Consider the following 19,358-nt stretch of genomic DNA (forward strand, 5'->3'; position numbering starts at 1 on the left):
AATATTTGCAATGCATATTACAAATCAAAAGTTAAGCTCCTTAACATATAAAAGGCTCCTAAGGGGGCACCTGGGTGGCTCAGTGGGTTAAGCGGCTGTCTTTGAGGGTCATGATCCCAGGGTCCTGGGGTCCAGCCCCATGTCCCCAGTGTTGAGCCCTGTGTCAGGTTCCCTGCTCAGCGGAGAGCCTGCTTCTCCCTCTCCCTCTGCCTGCTGCTCCGCCTACTTGTGTGCTCTCTGTCAAATAAATATGTAAAATCTTTAAAAATAAATAAATAAAAGGCTCCTAAAAACTGATAACAAAGCTGAGGAAGAGGGACCTGGCTTGCTCAGTCATTGGAGCGTGTAACTCTTGATCTCGGGGTCATGAGTTCAAGCCCTCATGTTGGGGATAGAGTCTACTTAAAAAAAAAGTTTAAAAAATTGGGCAAATACAATATATCAGAATAAAATGCAAATGGTCCTTAAACATGAAAATACATTATCATGTATTAAAAAAATTGTCCAGCATTTTTATTTATATTAATCACCATACATCATTAGTTTTTGATGCAGTGTTCCATGATTCATTGTTTGTGTATAACACACAGTGCTCCATGCAGAATGTGCCCTCTTTAATACCCATCACCAGGCTAACCCATTCCCCCCACCCCCTCCCCTCTAGAACCCTCAGTTTGTTTTTCAGAGTCCATAGTCTCCCACGGTTCATCTCCCCCTCCGATTTCCCCCCCTTCATTTTTCCCCTCCTATTATCTTTTTTTTTAAAGATATAATGTATTATTTGTTTCAGAGGTACAGGTCTGTGATTCAACAGTCTTACACAATTTACAGCGCTCACCATAGCACACACCCTCCCCAATGTCTATCACCCAGCCACCCCATCCCTCCCACCCCCCACCACTCCAGCAACCCTCAGTTTGTTTCCCGAGATTAAGACTTCCTCATATCAGTGAGGTCATATGATACATGTCTTTCTCTGATTGACTTATTTCACTCAGCATAATACCCTCCAGTTCCATCCACGTCATTGCAAATGGCAAGATCTTATTCCTTTTGATGGCTGCATAATATTCCATTGTGTGTGTGTGTGTGTGTGTGTGTGTGTATACACACACATACAAACCACATCTTCTTTATCCATTCATCTGTCAATGGACATCTTGGCTCTTTCCACAGTTTGGCTATTGTGGACATGGCTGCTCTAAACATTGGGGTGCATGTACCCCTTTGGATCCCTACATTTGTTATCTTTGGGGTAAATACCCAGTAGTGCAACTGCTGGATTGTAGGGTAGCTCTAGTTTCAACTGTTTGAGGAACCTCCATACTGTTTTCCAGAGTGGCTGCACAAGCTTGCATTCCCACCAACAGTGTAGGAGGGCTCCCCTTTCCCCACATCCCAGCCAACATCTGTCGTTTCCTGACTTGTTAATTTTAGCCATTCTGACTGGTGTGAGATAACTCATTGAGGTTTTGATTTGGATTTCCCTGATGCCGAGCGATGTTGAGCACTTTTTCATGTGTCTGTTGGCCATTTGGATGTCTTCTTTGCAGAAATGTCTGTTCACGTCTTCTGCCCATTTCTTGATTGGATTATTTGTTCTATGGGTGTTGAGTTTGATAAGTTCTTTATAGATTTTGGATACTAGCCCTTTATCTGATATGTCATTTGCAAATATCTTCTCCCATTCTGTCGGTTGTCTTTTGGTTTTGTGGACTGTTTCCTTTGCTGTGCAAAAGCTTGTTATCTTGATGAAGTCCCAATAGTTCATTTCTGCCCTTGCTTCCCTTGCCTTTGGAGATGTTTCTAGGAAGAAGTTGCTGCGGCTGAGGTCAAAGAGGTTGCTGCCTGTGTTCTCCTTTAGGATTTTGATGGACTCCTGTCTCACGTTTAGGTCTTTCAACCATTTGGAGTCTATTTTTGTGTGTGGTGTAAGAAAATGGTCCAGTTTCATTCTTCTGCATGTGGCTGTCCAATTTTCCAACACCATTTGTTGATGAGACTGTCTTTTTTCCATTGGACATTCTTTCCTGCTTTGTCGAAGATGGGTTGACCATAGAGTTGAGGGTCCATTTCTGGGCTTTCTATTCTGTTCCATTGATCTATGTGTCTGTTTTTGTGCCAGTACCAAACTGTCTTGATGATGACAGCTTTGTAATAGAGCTGGAAGTCCGGAATTGTGATGCCGCCAGCTTTGCTTTTCTTTTTCAGTGTTCCTCTGGCTATTCGGGGTCTTTCCTGGTTCCATACAAATTTTAGGATTATTTGTTCCATTTCTTTGAAAAAAGTGGATGGTATTTTGATAGGAATTGCACTGAATGTGTAAATTGCTCTAGGTAGCATTGACACCTTCACGATATTTGTTCTTCCAATTCATGAGCATGGAATGTTTTTCCATTTCTTTGTGTCTTCCTCAATTTCTTTCATGAGTATTTTATAGTTTTCTGAGTACAGATTCTTTGCCTCTTTGGTTAGATTTATTCCTAGGTATCTTATGGTTTTGGGTGCAATTGTAAATGGGATCGACTCCTTAATTTCTCTTTCTTCTGTCTTGTTGGTGTATAGGAATGCCACTGATTTCTGTGCATTGATGTTATATCCTGCCACTTTACTGAATTCCTGTATGAGTTCTAGCAGTTGTGGGGTGGAGTCTTTTGGGTTTTCCACAAAAAGTATCATATCATCTGCAAAGAGTAAGAGTTTGACTTCTTCTTTGTCGATTTGGATGCCTTTGATTTCTTTTTGTTGTCTGATTGCTGTGGCTAGGACTTCTAATACTATGTTGAATAGCAGCGGTGATAGCGGACATCCCTGCCACGTTCCTGACCTTAGGGGGAAAGCTCTGTTTTTCCCCACTGAGAATGATATTTGCTGTGGGTTTTTCATAGATGGCTTTTATGATATTGAGGTATGTACCCTCTATCCCTATACTCTGAAGAGTTTTGATCAAGAAAGGATGCTGTACTTTGTCAAATGCTTTTTCAGCATCTATTGAGAGGATCATATGGTTCTTGTTTTTTTTTTTTTTTTTAAGATTTTATCTGTTTGACAGAGACAGACACAGCGACAGAGGGAACACAAGCAGGGGGAGTGGGAGACGGAGAAGCAGGCTTCCCGCCGAGCAGGGAGCCCAATGTGGGGCTCGATCCCAGGACCCCGGGATCATGACCTGAGCCAAAGGCAGACGCTTACTGACTGAGCCACCCAGGCGCCCCTGTTCTTTCTTTTATTAATGTCTTGTATCACATTGATTGATTTGCGGATGTTGAACCAGCCTTGCAGCCCAGGGATAAATACCACTTGGTCGTGGTGAATAATCCTTTTAATGTACTGTTGTATCCTTGGCTAGTATTTTGGTGAGAATTTTTGCATCCATATTCATCAAGGATATTGGTCTATAATTCTCTTTTTTGATGGGGTCTTTGGTTTGGGGATCAAGGTGATGGTGGCCTCATAAAATGAGTTTGGAAGCTTTGTGTTTGTTGGGAGATTTTTGATGACTGCTTCAGTTTTCTTAGTGGTTATAGGTCTGTTCAGGTTTTCTATTCCTTCCTGGTTCAGTTTTGGTAGTTGATACATCTCTAGGAATGCATCCATTTCTTCCACATCATCTAATTTGCTTGTCCAACATTTTTAAAAAACATTTTATTTACTTGAGAGTGAGTGAGAGCGCGCGAGAAAGCACACGGGGTGGACTGGTAGGGGGAGAGAGAGAAGCAGACTCCCCGCTCAGCGGGGAGCCTGACGCTCAATCCCAGGACCCTGGGATCACGACCAGAGCCCAAGGCAGATGTTTAACCAACTGAGCCACCCAGGCGCCCCAGTATTTTTTTTTAATCTTTAAAAGAAATCCTACCATTTTGATCTAAGATCTAAAGCGATCATAATGGAAGGGATTTCTTTAAAAACATTACTCCTAAAATACAATTTAAACCAAAGATTTTCTTTAATCAGTATTATGAAATATTTGTTTACTCTTTGATCAAAGTCAGAAACAAAACCTGCATTTGTCCCCAAATCTTCCTCTCACTTAAAATTCTAGCTGTCAATTAAGTATTTCAGTTCACTGTTAAAAAAGTTTTTTCTTAGAATTCCTAAATTCCTAAATTTTGAGATTAAATGTCTTTAGATTGATGGTCAGATGTTATGTAACAGTTTTCAACTGGTTTCCTTGCCACCAACTTCCCCTCAGTCCAATCTAGCCTCTGGCACTGCCAGTTGACTTTCTAAATGTAAATCAACTGAAGTCATTCCCTAGCTTAAAATACTCAGGAGCTCCACACAGCTGAACAGCCTTCCCAAAACGGTTTTTTCCTAGTATATAAACAGGAAACAGGTTTTTCTTTTTTTTTTTTTCAAGATTTTGTTTATTTATTTGACAGACAAAGCGAGAGAGGGAACACAAGCAGAGGGAGTGGGAGAGGGAGAAGCAGGCTTCCCGCTGAGCAGGAAGCCCGATGCGGGGCTCAATCCCAGGACCCTGAGATCATGACCTGAGCCGAAGGCAGATGCTTAACGACTGAGCCACCCAGGTGCCCCAGGAAACAAGTTTCTTTACTGAGCACTTAGCAGTCCAATGGTCATGTGAACCTGTACCTTGTTCCCCACAGACTCTTCTGAGGCTTGGATTTCCCCAGAATACCCTCTGAGAAAGCCTATAGACTACCGGGTGAGCTCCCAGCTCCCAGCACAGCAGACATAATTGGGCATAACCTTCCTAGCCTCCCAGCCCCAGCCCCTACCACACATTGAGCCTAGCTCCCTCAAATCTAATCAAGTTCTCTCAGGTTGCTGTCCCTGCCGGAGGGCCCTGCCTGCTTGCCTGTGAAATCCAATTCATATGCTGCCACCTTTGCAAAACCTCCCTTCACCACCTCCTCTCACCGGGGAGGCTACATGCTCTGTCCTTTGTGATCCAGTTACTCCTCACACATATCTTTATTACGTCACAGCATTAAGAGTCTCCCTCCGGCTCACTAGGCTCCAAGCACTCCACTTCCGAATCCATCATCTCCCAGTGCCTCAGCAATATCTGAGGCATGGTAGGCACACTAATCCAGTTGACTCCATGAATGACACGCAGAATATAAAGACCCCACCATACCATATAATGGAGGAAATACTGCACATAATCTAAGATACATCCAGTCTGTTCAATAAACAAGCATTTTCCCCCCGCCTGTTCTTCTTGGATATTATACATACATTTCAATTTTATAAGAAGTTAAACAGTTATTTCTGCTAACCTATAAGAGGAAATTATAAAATTGGGGGCTTTTGAATACTGAAATAAATGACCTGGAATCTCTAGAATTTGGAATAAAATAGTAATTCCTGGATCCAGTGCAAACAAGCCCAGAACTGAAGGGCCTTAATGCTTTCAGTTTCAACAGAACTAGAATGTATTTTTACTCTTGTTTACATACATTTTATAATTCTGATACATTATGTAATTTCATAGCCAATGTTTTTCAAGATCTAATAATATATTTTCCTAAATCATGCTTTATAAATCAAAATTTCAAATTAGTGTTTTTTTTTTTCTATCTTCTCTTTAAATGCTAACACCACAGTTCACTGATAAGTAGTAGAGTGAGTGCTCTGCTTCCCTCAGTTCCTCAGAGAACTTTTATTCCGCTGCCGACTGCTGCAGTGCCCGTGGTATGTTCTCAACACCATGAGGCAGTGAATGTTTACATCATCATTTGCTTCTGGAAGACAGAACTCTGGCCAGAACTGGTATGGACATACTCACCTCCCAAGCTCCCACCCCGGGCACCCAGCAGCTCCGTTAGCACGTACTCGTAAAAGCACAGCTTGTGCTCACTTGCTGAAGAGCAGAGTCCCTGATGAACACGCTGTCGGAATGAAGGATGGAATGACGCTATTCTGGGACACTTTTGAATTACCCAGACTTTTCAGCTCACAAGTAAGATCAACATGGTGGGGCGGGGCAGAAGAGGCAGAATGGCACAGTTGGGAGTCTGGACACTTAACTGTAAAAGCTTACTCATCCAAAATTCATTAAGCATTACCTCAGTTTTTAAGTTTTCTATTATAGTCTTTAGTAAACCCTATCTTTTCTAATCTTAGCAAAATTCATTTTCCCGAATCTCCAATTATTCAATCAAAGCTAATTTCATTATAATCATGACAGATTTAGCAGCTTTCAAGATAAACGAAGCTGGCATTGACCTGGATGGTACAAACTTCCCTAAAGCATCACCTAAAATTAAAGGTGAAAAGGCATGTCACTGCCGTTATTCTAGCAAGATTTCCTTCACTTAAAAAACTAAACATCTCCAACACAAATACAATATTTTATGGGTCTTAAAAGCACTTTTTGTTTTGTTTACATTTTAACGTCTCTGAAATCACAATATATCTTAGAACTGACAGCATGTCACAATCTGACGGGTAGTATTGTTTTTTTCTCTCTTAATAGTAAGTGTAAGAGAGATGAAACCCAATAGGATTAGGGGAACTAAAGAAAGTAAGTACAGAGAAAAAGAAAAGAAGTTAAAGTTTATCCTTCCCAAAAGATGAACATGCTTAAAAGAAGAGAGTTGGTTAGCCACACTTAGAAAAACCTGCAAAGGTTTTCGTACCGTGCACTCTATCACACACAGCACGTGAGGACCAGACGCCGGCCCCCAACCACCCCTCAGCCCAGAAAAGCCATGCCCACAGACCCCATGCACCCTGCTCCTCCTCCTCAATCACCCACACACATCCCCCTCCTCTTGGAAGTTTTCCTGACACCAGTGTTTGCCCTTCCTGACCCAACGTGAGCGACAGCCTCCTATTCTGCTCTCTTATGACACACTGTGGCTTTTTCTAGTGCCACATTCTTACACTAAATAATGGGTGTTCTCTTGATTACATCCTCTACTGGAACAGTGTTTATGACTCATGGAAGTGACTTGTAACCCATTACCAGCTTTGAAATCAAGCTGCATGTATAATTGTTTTTTTTAATCTAAAAACCCTAAAACTACCATAAGGCCAGTGATGGCAGGATGAGTGTGTTTGCACTCAGAGCCTGAGTACAATGCTGGACTCATAAATGTGCTCAGTAAATGAAGACAGGCTAGCAGGCAGATAACTGTATAACCGTATCGAATAATCTGAGAGGCCACTTTACCCTTTCAAGAACACTGGAGCTACATAAAGAAAATCAACTAATCACTAATAACCACAAATTTACATATCTACATACATCTACATATATCCTTTAAAATGTTTACAAACTTGGTATTTAAGGGATGTTCCTGGTGCAAGGAAATCAAACCAAGCACAAATTAGGGATGTATAAGACATTATAAAATAGGAACTATCTGCAATATACATATGTATCAAATCATCACACTGTATATAGTGTTACACAATGTTATATGTCAATTATACAATGATGCAATATTCAACGTCAATTATATCTCAGTAAAACTGGGGGGGGGGAAATTATCTGTAACAACAAAAAAGGAACTATCCTAAAATCAAAAAGTCAGGTAATAACCAGTGTTGATGAGGATGTGGAGAAATTGGGACTCTCATGCACTAGTATGGGAATATAAACTGGTATAGCCATTTTGAGAAACCGTTCAGCAGTTTAAAATGTTAAACATATGATCCAGCAATTCCTCTCCTAGGTACCTAGCCAACTGAATAAAAATATATGTCCATACAAAGTCCTGTATGCAAATGTTCATAAGCAGCATTATTCATAATAACCAAAAAGACGAAACAATCCAAATATCCACCAACCAATAAATGGATAAATAAAACGTGGAGTATCTTACAATGGAATATTAGTCAGCCATAAAAAGAAGTACTGACTTATCCAGGCTGCAACATGGAGGGCCCTTGAAAACATTATGCTACATGAAAAAATTATGCTTACACAAAAGATCACATATTATATGAAATGTCCGTAACAGGTAAACCCATAGAGACAGAAGCTAGGTGAAACAGAAAGACTTTAAACAGGCACAAAATTTCTTCTTAGGGGGATAGAAATGTTCTAAAATTAGACAGTGGAGATGATGGCATAACTGTGTAATTTATTACAGATCACTGAATTGTTCATTTTTATGGTATATAAATTGGCATATAGATTATGCCCCTAATAAAGGTAAATGTCAGAACTATAAACATCCAGAAAAGGAAATGAGAAATTCTACTTATGTGATACAAGAAGCTTGAAATAAGTCAAGTTCTATCACTGACTCTACCACTGATTTTGCTATGACTGCCTATGGAAGCACCCCTCCTGCCTCTGGGTCATGCCTTCTCATCAGCAGCTCAGGAGACACTATGGATAGGCTATACCCTTTAGGACAGTGTTTCTCCAAATTTGCCGGCCCTTACCCACTCAGGTAAAACACTAGATCCCTTAGTCCACCAGCCCCACCTACTTCCATATCTAGTGGAAAAGGAATGCAGGAACAACAAAGAGAACTGAGGAGAAATAAAATGATAAAAGCTATACCATATTGCAGTTACTGTAGGTAATAAATAGCTCACCCGGGAGCTTACAAGTAAGTAGCTCATAAAAGCCATAGAAAGAACTAGCTGGAGTGGGGGTAAAGGAACATGAGAAGACCCTTTCAAGTTTTCCAGTGGGCTATGTGCCCCAATATGAGAATCAACCTTAGCTCCCTTCTGACCCTAATGTATTATAACACTGTTCACCAATTCACCAATTTAGAATCTCAGAAACATTAGGGCTGTAAGGAAAACTAAGTCTAAGACCTCCCCTTGAATGCCTCATCCCACTTCCCTGAATCAGCCTCTCAAAGACTGAAAAACACACGTGAGGGAGCCCTTGCCACTCACACAGAGCAAGGAACATAAATTAAGACAGCAAGGGGAGGTACCCTTGACTCCCTTCTCTCTCATCCTCCACAAACAACACATTAGTAATACTGTGGACCCTAATTTCAAAATATACCCAGAATCTGACTGCTCTTTTCCATTGCTACTACCCTAGCCCAAGCCACCACGATCACTCAGCTGGATATTGGCAAGAGCACCCTAATTGGTCCATTTTTCCACTCTTGCCCTTCAGATATATCACTTCATTCAATACCCTCAAGTGGTTTCCTACCTTTCTCAAAATAAAATCCAAAGTCCTAAGTCCTGTCTACAAGGTCCTACATGATCTGCATCACACACACACACCACTTTGATCTTACCTCTTACCATACCTCCCCCTTCATTTCCCTGCTCCAGCCACACGGCAAAAACACATTTTCACTGTTCTTCCAACAGAGCAAGCCAATTCCTGCCTCAGGGCCTTTGTACCTGCTGTTCTCTACCTAGACCGTGCTCCCCTCAGCTACTGGCATGGCTGTATTCTTCTCTTCTTTCAGGCCTCTGCTCCAATGTCATCTTATCAGAGAGGAGCTTTCCCTAATCAATCTATTTAACACAACACTATTCTATCACTCAATCCCTTTACTATCCTGCTTTTTCCTTCCTTCTTAGCACATACCACCACCTAATCTATGTTATATATTTATGATTATCTTCTTAGGTCTCTTCCCACTGGAACACAATTTTAGTTCACTGCTGTATCACTAGTGCCTGCAGTACTGCCCAGAACATAGCAGGCACTCAATAAACTCCAATTATATATAAAATTTTTTTCAATAGGTTGAGTTATGAAGGGTGGGCGCCTGCCTTCTCATCATCAAGGTCTCTAGAGAAAGACTGCCAGTAGTTTACCCCTCTAATCAGTAAGTTAGTCCACATCAGAGAGAAGGAAAAAAATCTTTGAAAAATGCTAGTGTGAAAGTCAGGAGCCTGTACACACACGATACTTGGCAGATTTCACTCAAACCTAGAGATGCATGGACCACCCTTGCTAAATAAAGCCTTCCCTCTTTCCACAAGGTGGCACTGCAGAGTATCAGGGAGTGAGTTTTCCCTGCCCCTCTAAAATTTGGGAGGAATAAGATTAACTCCAAAGAAAACAGAGGAACAGTTTACTAAGATCATGTAAGTTCAATTTCCAAAACTGGGATTTGCATTATTTTGGAAAAAAAACAGAATTGGCCTTTGGAGAGCAATGAAATTTTTTTCTAATAAATGAGAAGTATAAAACTGCAGGGGTGGGGGCGCCTGGGTGGCTCAGTAGGTTGGGCGGCTGCCTTCGACTCAGGTCATGATCCCAGGGTCCTGGGATGGAGCCCCACATTGGGCTCCCTGCTCAGTGGAGAGCCTGCTTCTCCCTCTCCCTCTGCCTGCCCTCTCTGCCTACCTGTGCTCTGTCATAAATAAAACCTTTAAAAGAAAAAACAAAACTGCAGGGAGTAGATTTTTAACCCTCTTGAGAGGACAGATATATTTAAATATTTGGGTAGCGTCTATTCAAAGTTAAATGTCCAGGAGCGCCTGGGTGGCTCAGTCGGTTAAGCGGTTTAGGGTCCAACTCTTGATCTCAAGTTCATGTCTTGATCTGAGGGCTGTGAGTTCAAGTCCCACACTGGGCTCTATTCTAGGCAGGGAGCCTACTTTAAAAAAAAAAAAGTTAAATGTCCATTAAATTAGATCCTCAATAACCATTATCAATTCTGTTTAGTTCAAAGTTTGTATTTGTTTTAATAATTTAACATTTAGAGGGGCGCCTGGGTGGCTCAGTTGGTTAAGCGACTGCCTTCAGCTCAGGTCATGATCCCAGGGTCCTGGTATCGAGTCCTGCATCGGGCTCCTTGCTCAGCGGGGAGCCTGCTGCTCTCCCTGCTTGTGGTCTTTCTCTCTCTCTCTCTCTCTCTGCCAAATAAATAATTAAAATCTTAAAGAAAATAATTTAACAATTAAAAAGCATATATTCCGGGTGCCTGGGTGGCTTAGTTGGTTAAGTGACTGCCTTCTGCTCAGGTCATGATCCTGGAGTCCTGGGATCGAGTCCCACATCGGGCTCCCTGCTCAGCAGGGAGTCTGCTTCTCCCTCTGACCCTCTTGTGCTCTCTATCTCTCATTCTCTCTCTCAAATAAATAAAATCTTAAAAAAAAAAAAAAGCATACATTCCATCATACAAAAATTCCTTCCCACCAACTTGAATTGGTGAAATCTGGTCATACATTATTGCTGGGAATACAAAATATACACCTTAGCATCCCTTCACCTTATTAACCTTGTCAGTACTTAAAAGCATATGCATTTTAAGGAAACCTGTCTAAAACTGTGTAAAAATGCAAAATTCACAAGACTTTCCGTAATGCTTAGATACGTCATTAGTATCAGGTACGGAGGTGATGCAGTTGACCAAATTTAATCTATTCATTAAAACTTAAAGAATCCTCTACAAGAGAAAAAGGGCAGTATCAGCTCTGAACTCCTGTTGATCAATGTCGGGAATCACTGCCCAGAATGATGGTTGCTTTAGCAGAAAAACAAAGATCTTCAAACCACAGGCTGTGACCTACTCGTGGGCTGTAAAATCAATTAGTGCCTCAAGGGCCAGTTTTGGTTTTTAATGGGATAGAACAGAACAATATGAAACAGTGTTAAGAGAACAAAATGACAAACCACAGACTGGGAGAAAATATTTACAAAATACATATCTGATAATGGACTTATATCTTAAATATACAAAGAACCCTTATAACTTGATAATAAGAAAACAAAACAATCAAAATATGGATGAAAGATCCTAACAGATCAGATAATACATACAAATGGCAAATAAGCAGAAAAGATGCTCAACATCACAGATGACTAGGGAACTGCAAATTAAAACAATAATGACACCACACACCTATGAGAATGGGCAACCCCCAGAACACTGACAACACTAAATGCCGTGAGGAGGCAGAACAAGAGCTCGCTGGTGGGAATGTAAAATGGTGCAGCCACTCTGGAAGGCAGCCCGGCAGTTTCTTACAAAACCAAACATACTCTTACCATATAATTCAGCAACGGAGCTCCTTGATATTTACCCAAATGAGTTTGAAACTTACATACAAAAACCTACACAGGAATGTTTATAGCAGCTTTATTTGTAACAGACCAAACTTGCCACCAAGATGTCCTTCAGGAGGTAAATGGGTAAACAAACAGTGGTCCACTCAGATGATGGAATATTATTCAGTAATAAAAAGAAATTAGCTATCAAGTCACAAAAAGACACAGAAGACTCTTAAATGCATACTGCTAAGTGAAAGACACAAGTACGGAAAGGCTACACACTGTATGGTTCCCACTATATGACAGTTCTGGAAAAGCAGAAACTATGGAGACAGTAAAAAGATTAGTGGTTGTCAGGGGTTTTGGGGACAGGGAGGGATGAATAAGCAGAGCACAAGGACTTTTAAGGCAGTGAAAATAACCATATGATACTGTAATGGTAGATAAATAACATTACAATTTGTCAAAATCCACAGAACTATACAATACAAAGAGTGAACCCCACGTAAACTATGGCCTTTAGTTAATAATAATTTTTCAACATTAGTTCATCAATTATAACAAATGTAGCACATTAATGAAAGATATTAATAATAGGGGAAACTTGGGGCACCTGGGTGGCTCAGTCACTTAAGCATCTTCCTTCAGCTCAGGTCATGATCTCAGGGTCCTAGGATCGAGCCCTGCATCAGGCTCCCTGCTCAGAGGGGAGTCCGCTTCTCCCTCTCCCTCTGCCCCTCCCCTCAGCTTGTGCATGTGCACATGCGCTCCCTCTCTTTCAAATGAATAAATACAATCTTTTAAAAAAATAATACAGGAGGGGCGCCTGGATGGCTCAGTCGTTAAGCGTCTGCCTTCGGCTCAGGTCGTGATCCCAGGGTCCTGGGATCAAGCCCCACATAAGGCTTCCTGCTCCGTGGGAGGCCTGCTTCTCCCTCTCCCAATCCCCCTGCTTGTGTTCCCTCTCTCGCTGTGTCTCTCTCTGTCAAATAAATAAATAAAATCTTTAAAAAAAAAATACATGAAACTGTTGGGACTCAATTTTTCTGTAAACCTAAAACTGATCTAAAAAAATAAAGTCTATTAACATAAAATACAAAATGAAACAGTACACTACACATGGTAAGTGTGGTCCCCTAAAATTCCAACTATATATATTTACACAGAGAGATGCACGAGTGTGTGTGTGTGTGTGTGTGTGTGTGTGTGTGTGTAAGACTGGGTCATCTTGTAACACGTACTTCTTAGTGTGGGTCATGGTCTTAAAAGATACTGCTCTCAGGGCCTCATAACACCCAACTACATGAAAAGTCACCGTACTGCCGTCACCACTTATCAGTGCTTATTTTAGGCACTGACATGCACTTCACACATTCTCGATTCTCACACCAACTCTGCAAGACAGATACCACCCTTCATTTCACAGAATAAGGAAACGAGGTGTGCAGAGGTTAAACAACTTGTCCGAGATCACTGAGCTAATTCATACCAGGGTGAGACGTGACCCTGGTCTGACTCCCAAGCTCTGCTGTGAACCACTCTCTAAACTGCCTGCTACAAAATACAGAAGGAAAGAGTAAATATTTTAATAAATACCTTCCTACTTATAATATACTCCCCATTATTTATTTCTCAATTATCTAAGTTTTATCTACTGTTTATATTTGAAACTAGTTGAAATTCAAAGTTAATCATTATACAAGGGAACCAGAACAAAGAATCATGCATTTTTTCCTAATTAATCAACTAACTGTATAGAGTATCCGATTAAAATCATGTAAGTGTTCTAATTAAATTTTCTTAAACTTTCAAAAATTTAAATTAGGTATACCCCCAAATTTTCAGAATAAGATTTCCTCCATCTATATATTTTTCTGTAAAATTCAAGAAAATATATTCTTGTATGTATTTCTTAAAACATATCTATCTACTCCTAGGTATATATCCAACAGAATTAAAAACCTGTCTTACACAAAAACTTGAACAGGAATGCTTACAGCAGCTTTATTCATAATAGCCACAAAGTGTAAACAGCCCCAAATGATGAATGAATAAACCAATGTGATGTAGTTATAGAATGGAATACTACTTGGGCATAAAAAGGTGTGAAATGAGTGCTACAACATGGATAAACTTTAGGAATATAATGCCAAGTGGATGCAAAGTCACATATATGATTTCACTTACATGAGGCATCCGGACTAGGCACATCTAGAGGGACAGAAAGTAGAACAGTTTATTTGCCCAGGGATGGGGGGTGGTGAGAAACGGGGAGTGACCACTAAGGGGTACAGTCTCTTCTTTCTGGGATGATGAAAATGGCTACCCAATTCTGTGACTATATTAAAACCACTGCATTGTACACTTTAAAAGGGTGAATTTTATGGTATGTGAATTATATATCAGTACAGTTGTTATTTAAGGGGGGAAAAACGTATCTAGCTATGCCAATTATCCAACCTACAGAACCTATACAATTAGTAAGATATTTTTACCAATGGAAATAACTTTAAATAAACACATTATCTCCTTGTATATTTTTTCTTTTCTCCAGTAATAAACATTTATATGTGTATAAATTGTTTTTTTGTATCTGTTACTATAAAAAGTACTAATTCTTCTGTTAGTAGGAAAAAAAGCTTAAAACTTTAACAAAGATATTTAGCAAAATAAGGTCTCTGAAGAACACTTTAATCATGTGTATAGATATACCATAGTCAATTCATCTCATGATACAAAATCAGAATAGTTTATAAAGGAAATACAAGTCTAATAATACTCCTATCTTTTTACAAATGACTATCCATTTTCTCTTTCAGGTTTGAGCCAGCTCTTGAATACCATGATCCTACTTTGAATTTGCTTATAATGCTCTGAGTTACCATTCTTGAACGGTTTCTCATCTTTAGAAAGCTAAGCAAAAGTAAAGTGTGGAAAACACAAGTCCCACTGCCTAGAGATTATCTCTGCCATTCACAGAGGAAAAATACTTAAATAGATGTCCCTTGGGCTTTGTGGAATCTAAATCCAGGCACTAATGACATGAGCCATGATAAGACGTCCTAATGAAACAAGACAGACCACCGTTGTTACAGCACAGTGATATGGTAGATAAAGTTTCACCTAATTCGGTGAGTTCCAAGGAAGTAAAGTTCAGTGCTAGCATTGTTCAGTAACAACTGTAACCAGGATCTAGAAATCACTATGAAAAGGAAAACTAAACATTAATTTACAAATCTCCATATAAAACTTGTCATAAAAAAGACTGCCAAAGCTTTGTTAACAACTTTAAAAAGTGAAACCTCAACATTTTAAGTTTTCACAATAAATGCCTTGCTCCTATTTTATGCTTAGAAAAATTGCTTGTTGGATGTAGGGTACATACAGAGCTACACATTTCTTTTTTCAAATTCTACTAGTATTTTAAAATTTTGTTTAAAAGATTTATTTTAGAGACAACACACACACACACACACACACACACACACACACACACACACACACACACACGCGGTGGAGGGAGAGAGAATTTCAAGCAGATTCCCTGCTGAGCATGGAGCCTGACATGGGGCTCAATCTCATGACCCCGAGACCATGACCTAAGCTGAAATCAAAAGTTGAACACCTGACTGAGCCACCCAGGTGCCCCCAAGTATGGACCTTTTTTTTTTTTTAATTTATTTATTTGACATAGAGCCAGAAAGAGAGAGCACAAGCAGGGGGAGCAGCAGGGGGAGGGAGAAGCAGGCTCCCCGCGGGGCAGGGAGCCTGATACGGAGCTTGATCCCAGCACTTGGGATCATGACCTGGGCTGAAGGCAGACGCTCAACGACTGAGCCACCCAGGCACCCCAATATTAACCTATTTTAAAGTTTGTTTATCTATCTATGTCATCTCTACATCCAGTATGGGGCTTGCACTCATGACCTTGAGATCAAGAGTTGCATGCTCTTCTGACTGAGTCAGTCAGGCACCCCTGGTATTGACATATTTTATGTATGTATGTATTCATTATGTTCAATTAGCCAATATAGTACATTAGTTTTTGATACTGACATATTTTAGATGTTTAAAATGAGAATAAGGTTTATAATAAGACACAACATAAAAGGATATCAACAATTTATCAATAATAAGAATAGCTATTATTTTCATGCTTACTATGTTCAGGGACATACCATTTGTTTACCCATACACCATTTGATTCTCCCAACGGACGTAGAGATTCATTATAAAACCCAACATGAATGTACTCAACAGCCTAAACTGCCTCCAGGCCAAAAAAAAAAAAATTCTTTAAAAAAAATCTTACTGCATAAAGGCTAAAAGGAAAACTTTGATGCCTTCACACTCATATGAATTCACCTCTTTTATGAACCTGGCATGGGTTCATAAAGATGTGGATTCATGAAGATTCACCTGAGGTCTGGGTCTGCGTGGCTCACTCAGTTAAGCATCCGACTCAGCTCAGGTCATAATCTCGGGGTTGTGAGACTGAGTCCCACATCCATGCCCAGCATGGAGCCTGCTTAAGATTCTCTCTCCCTCTCCCCCATTCTCTCTCCCTATCTAGGAAAAAAAAATTGGTATATGATTGTCTAGTAGGTGCTGAGAGATGCTCATTCTCTTTATCATTTTACAAATGAGAAACCTGAGGTTGAGAAAGGTCCAGCAGTCATCAACTAGTCAAAAAAAAAAAAAAAAAATCGAAGTGTTAGTTTGATATTTGGTAAAATGTCATCTGGAAATCAACTATTCAAAAAGAAAGGAAAAGAAAGAAAGAAGGAGAAAAAAGAGAAAGGGTTCAGCACTCATCCAAGGCACCACAATTACCAGGTAGCTGAGTGCACATATGAACACAAGCCTGACTGGCTCCACAGCCTCCACTCACCCCACACCACCACACTGCCTCCCTGGCCTTGACCGGTCCCCTACTTGCAAGCAGGCACAGAGAGCTTCAAACTAAAACAAAAGCAACAGGGGAGGTGTGGAGGGAGCAAAGGTCAGCAAGAACACTGGCTTCAGGCCCAACACATCACCAGGCAGGAAAAGCAGGGATCGTCCGGTTACGGAGAACTCCTCTCCTCTCCCTCCACCCCATAGGGTCGAGAACCGCAAGCAACTCGGTTTGGCAAATACAATTAAGTCCCAGCTCTGGACCAAGTTGAAAGCTCTGGCTGTTTCTATCCAAAGAGGAGGGAAAATGGAGTTCAGGTTGACAGATCATCTTTCCTGTAGTCTTACCATCTGCCCACACCACCACAGAATAGTTTTCTTTCCCCTCTGATCTCAAAAATGGTTAATGTATTATTGTTGGCTGAGTACTCAGGATGTTCTCACAAGGATCCATATTTTAACACAAAAATAAAACACTGTGATTCCCTAAGGTAACATTCATACTAGTCCTATTAAAAGCATACATTTAAGCTGCAAATCTGAGATGACAGTACATAAGGGCCTCATTTTTTTTTTCTTCAATAGTCACTAAAGTTGTTTAGGGAAAAAACAAAAGATAAAAAAAATTTTGGTAATTTGAGTTATTTTAGATTAAGTGACCACTTGCTTCTTAATTCTTTTGTAAGCATTCAATTAAAAGGGACAAGTTGAGAGATTTACGTTTAAGCCATCATAAAGATCAGTCATCAAATCTTACAGCCAGAAGGAACCTCATCTAACCACCACTCTTTCCCCATTTTACAGATGAGGAAGCAGAAGCCCAGAGAAGGAAATAATTTGTCAAGGTTAATAAATCTTATGAGTAACAAAACCAAGACTGAAATCAGGTCTCTTGATTCTCAGCTCAGCAGGCTGCCTCCCTCTCAGCGGTTGATATCGTTATACTGTTTACATAATATTAAATGAGAAAGTCTGAAAAATGTCTAGTAAGAAGTCTGACATACAATATTCTCTCAAATCTTATTTAATTTCCTCCCTCTCTTATTTAAATACCTGATACTAATTTTGGGCACTGAAAAGGTTAGGAAAACCCCCAGGACTTTTAAAATTATAGAAATCAACTAAAATTAAGTTTCAAAAGAGAACCATGAAACAAAAGTGACACAGGAACACATAATCAAATGCAAACTATAAAGGGTAGCTGATCATAAAATAGACCTATAATACACCTTGAAAATATTATAAGAGGGCTCCCTAAATATCAGTGGGATCCTGGAAAACATAAGCTAAGTGACATGATTTTGTTAAAAATAAGTAAGTGCAAGGCATTCAATTGGGATGTAATTGAGGTAACCATATAATTAAGAACCAAACATGGCCACTCTGAGTGAAAAAAGAAGCTAATGAGACAGACTACCAGGACAACAGACAAAAACCAAGACCCCCCTCCCCCTTGCATATCCAGATGTTCAGGCACCCAACACAAGTCATTCCTAAGAAAAAGTACATTGTTTCACACACAACCAACTCCCAAGAGACAAGTACCACAAAGCAACAAATCTTTTAAAAATCAGGTCTAAAGAGACAACAAAAACCCACAGAACAGATTTTTTCCAGTAAGATTCATTTCAACTATCTATTTTACCGGCAAGATGAAAGGTAAACCTTATAAGATGACCTACCAACCCTACCTCAAAAAAAAGTATTGTCCTATCTTTCATCCAAAAGGAACAAGGAAAAGAACCATTTATGACACACAAGTGAAAGAGGTAGGAGAATTATCCCCATTCTACAGATGAAGCAGGGTCAAGAGAGGCTTGATAGCTTGCTCAAGGTCTGATTCTAAACCCAGGGATGACTCCAAAAGCCTCCTACACCATACTGCCCATCCATGAAGGTCCCAGGTTTCTTTTGGAATAGGCATCACAACTTGGAGGCCACCTCTCTCCCTGCCTTCGAGATGTGGAGAACAATGTTTTTACTCTCAAGGGAGAATGAGGGGAGGGGATGGATGGAGAGGTATTCATGTGCACTTGACACACTCAGTCCAGCTGCGGGTCTTGGCTCTTTGACCCAAAGACAGCAAAAGGTCATGGACCACAAGGACTCTGGTCCCCAGATCTGGGCTCCGCATGATAACCAAGATCCTACCCTGAGGAATTAACTGACCTTGGAAATCAAACTGTAGAACCCAAATTCAACCTTCAAGGATTTTGCGGTCTTCTTCCTCCTTAGCTGCCAAGTCCAGCAGTAACAGTAATGGCACCTACTTACTGACTCTATGTGCCAGACCTCATGCGTTCTCATGCATATCATTCAATCCTGCCAGGATGCTGGGAAGAAGGTTTTTGTTCTTTTTTAACTATTACCTTTATTATTTTGGGGGTGGCACATTAACATATATTTTTTTTGAGAGTCTGACAATAGAGGAAATAAAAAATAGACAGCCTCCCTAATAACCTGCACTTGAAACAACTGGTATATATCCTTTCAGATGTTTTCTACACCACAAAACACGTTTTCTTCTGTTCTTACAGTAAGACCACAGTAA

The 19,358-nt window shown here is 40.3% G+C and overlaps 1 protein-coding gene across 8 annotated transcripts in view; it reads right to left on the minus strand.

Moving 5' to 3' along the window:
• The window catches only part of PPP1R13B (protein phosphatase 1 regulatory subunit 13B), a 90,835-nt gene that overhangs the window by 55,282 nt on the left and 16,195 nt on the right, over positions 1 to 19,358 (minus strand). The window lies entirely within an intron of this gene.

Source organism: Callorhinus ursinus, unplaced genomic scaffold (assembly GCF_003265705.2).
Source record: "Callorhinus ursinus isolate GAN/ISIS: 27379988/994484 unplaced genomic scaffold, GSC_fseal_2.0 scaffold8, whole genome shotgun sequence".
NCBI lineage: Eukaryota > Metazoa > Chordata > Mammalia > Carnivora > Otariidae > Callorhinus > Callorhinus ursinus.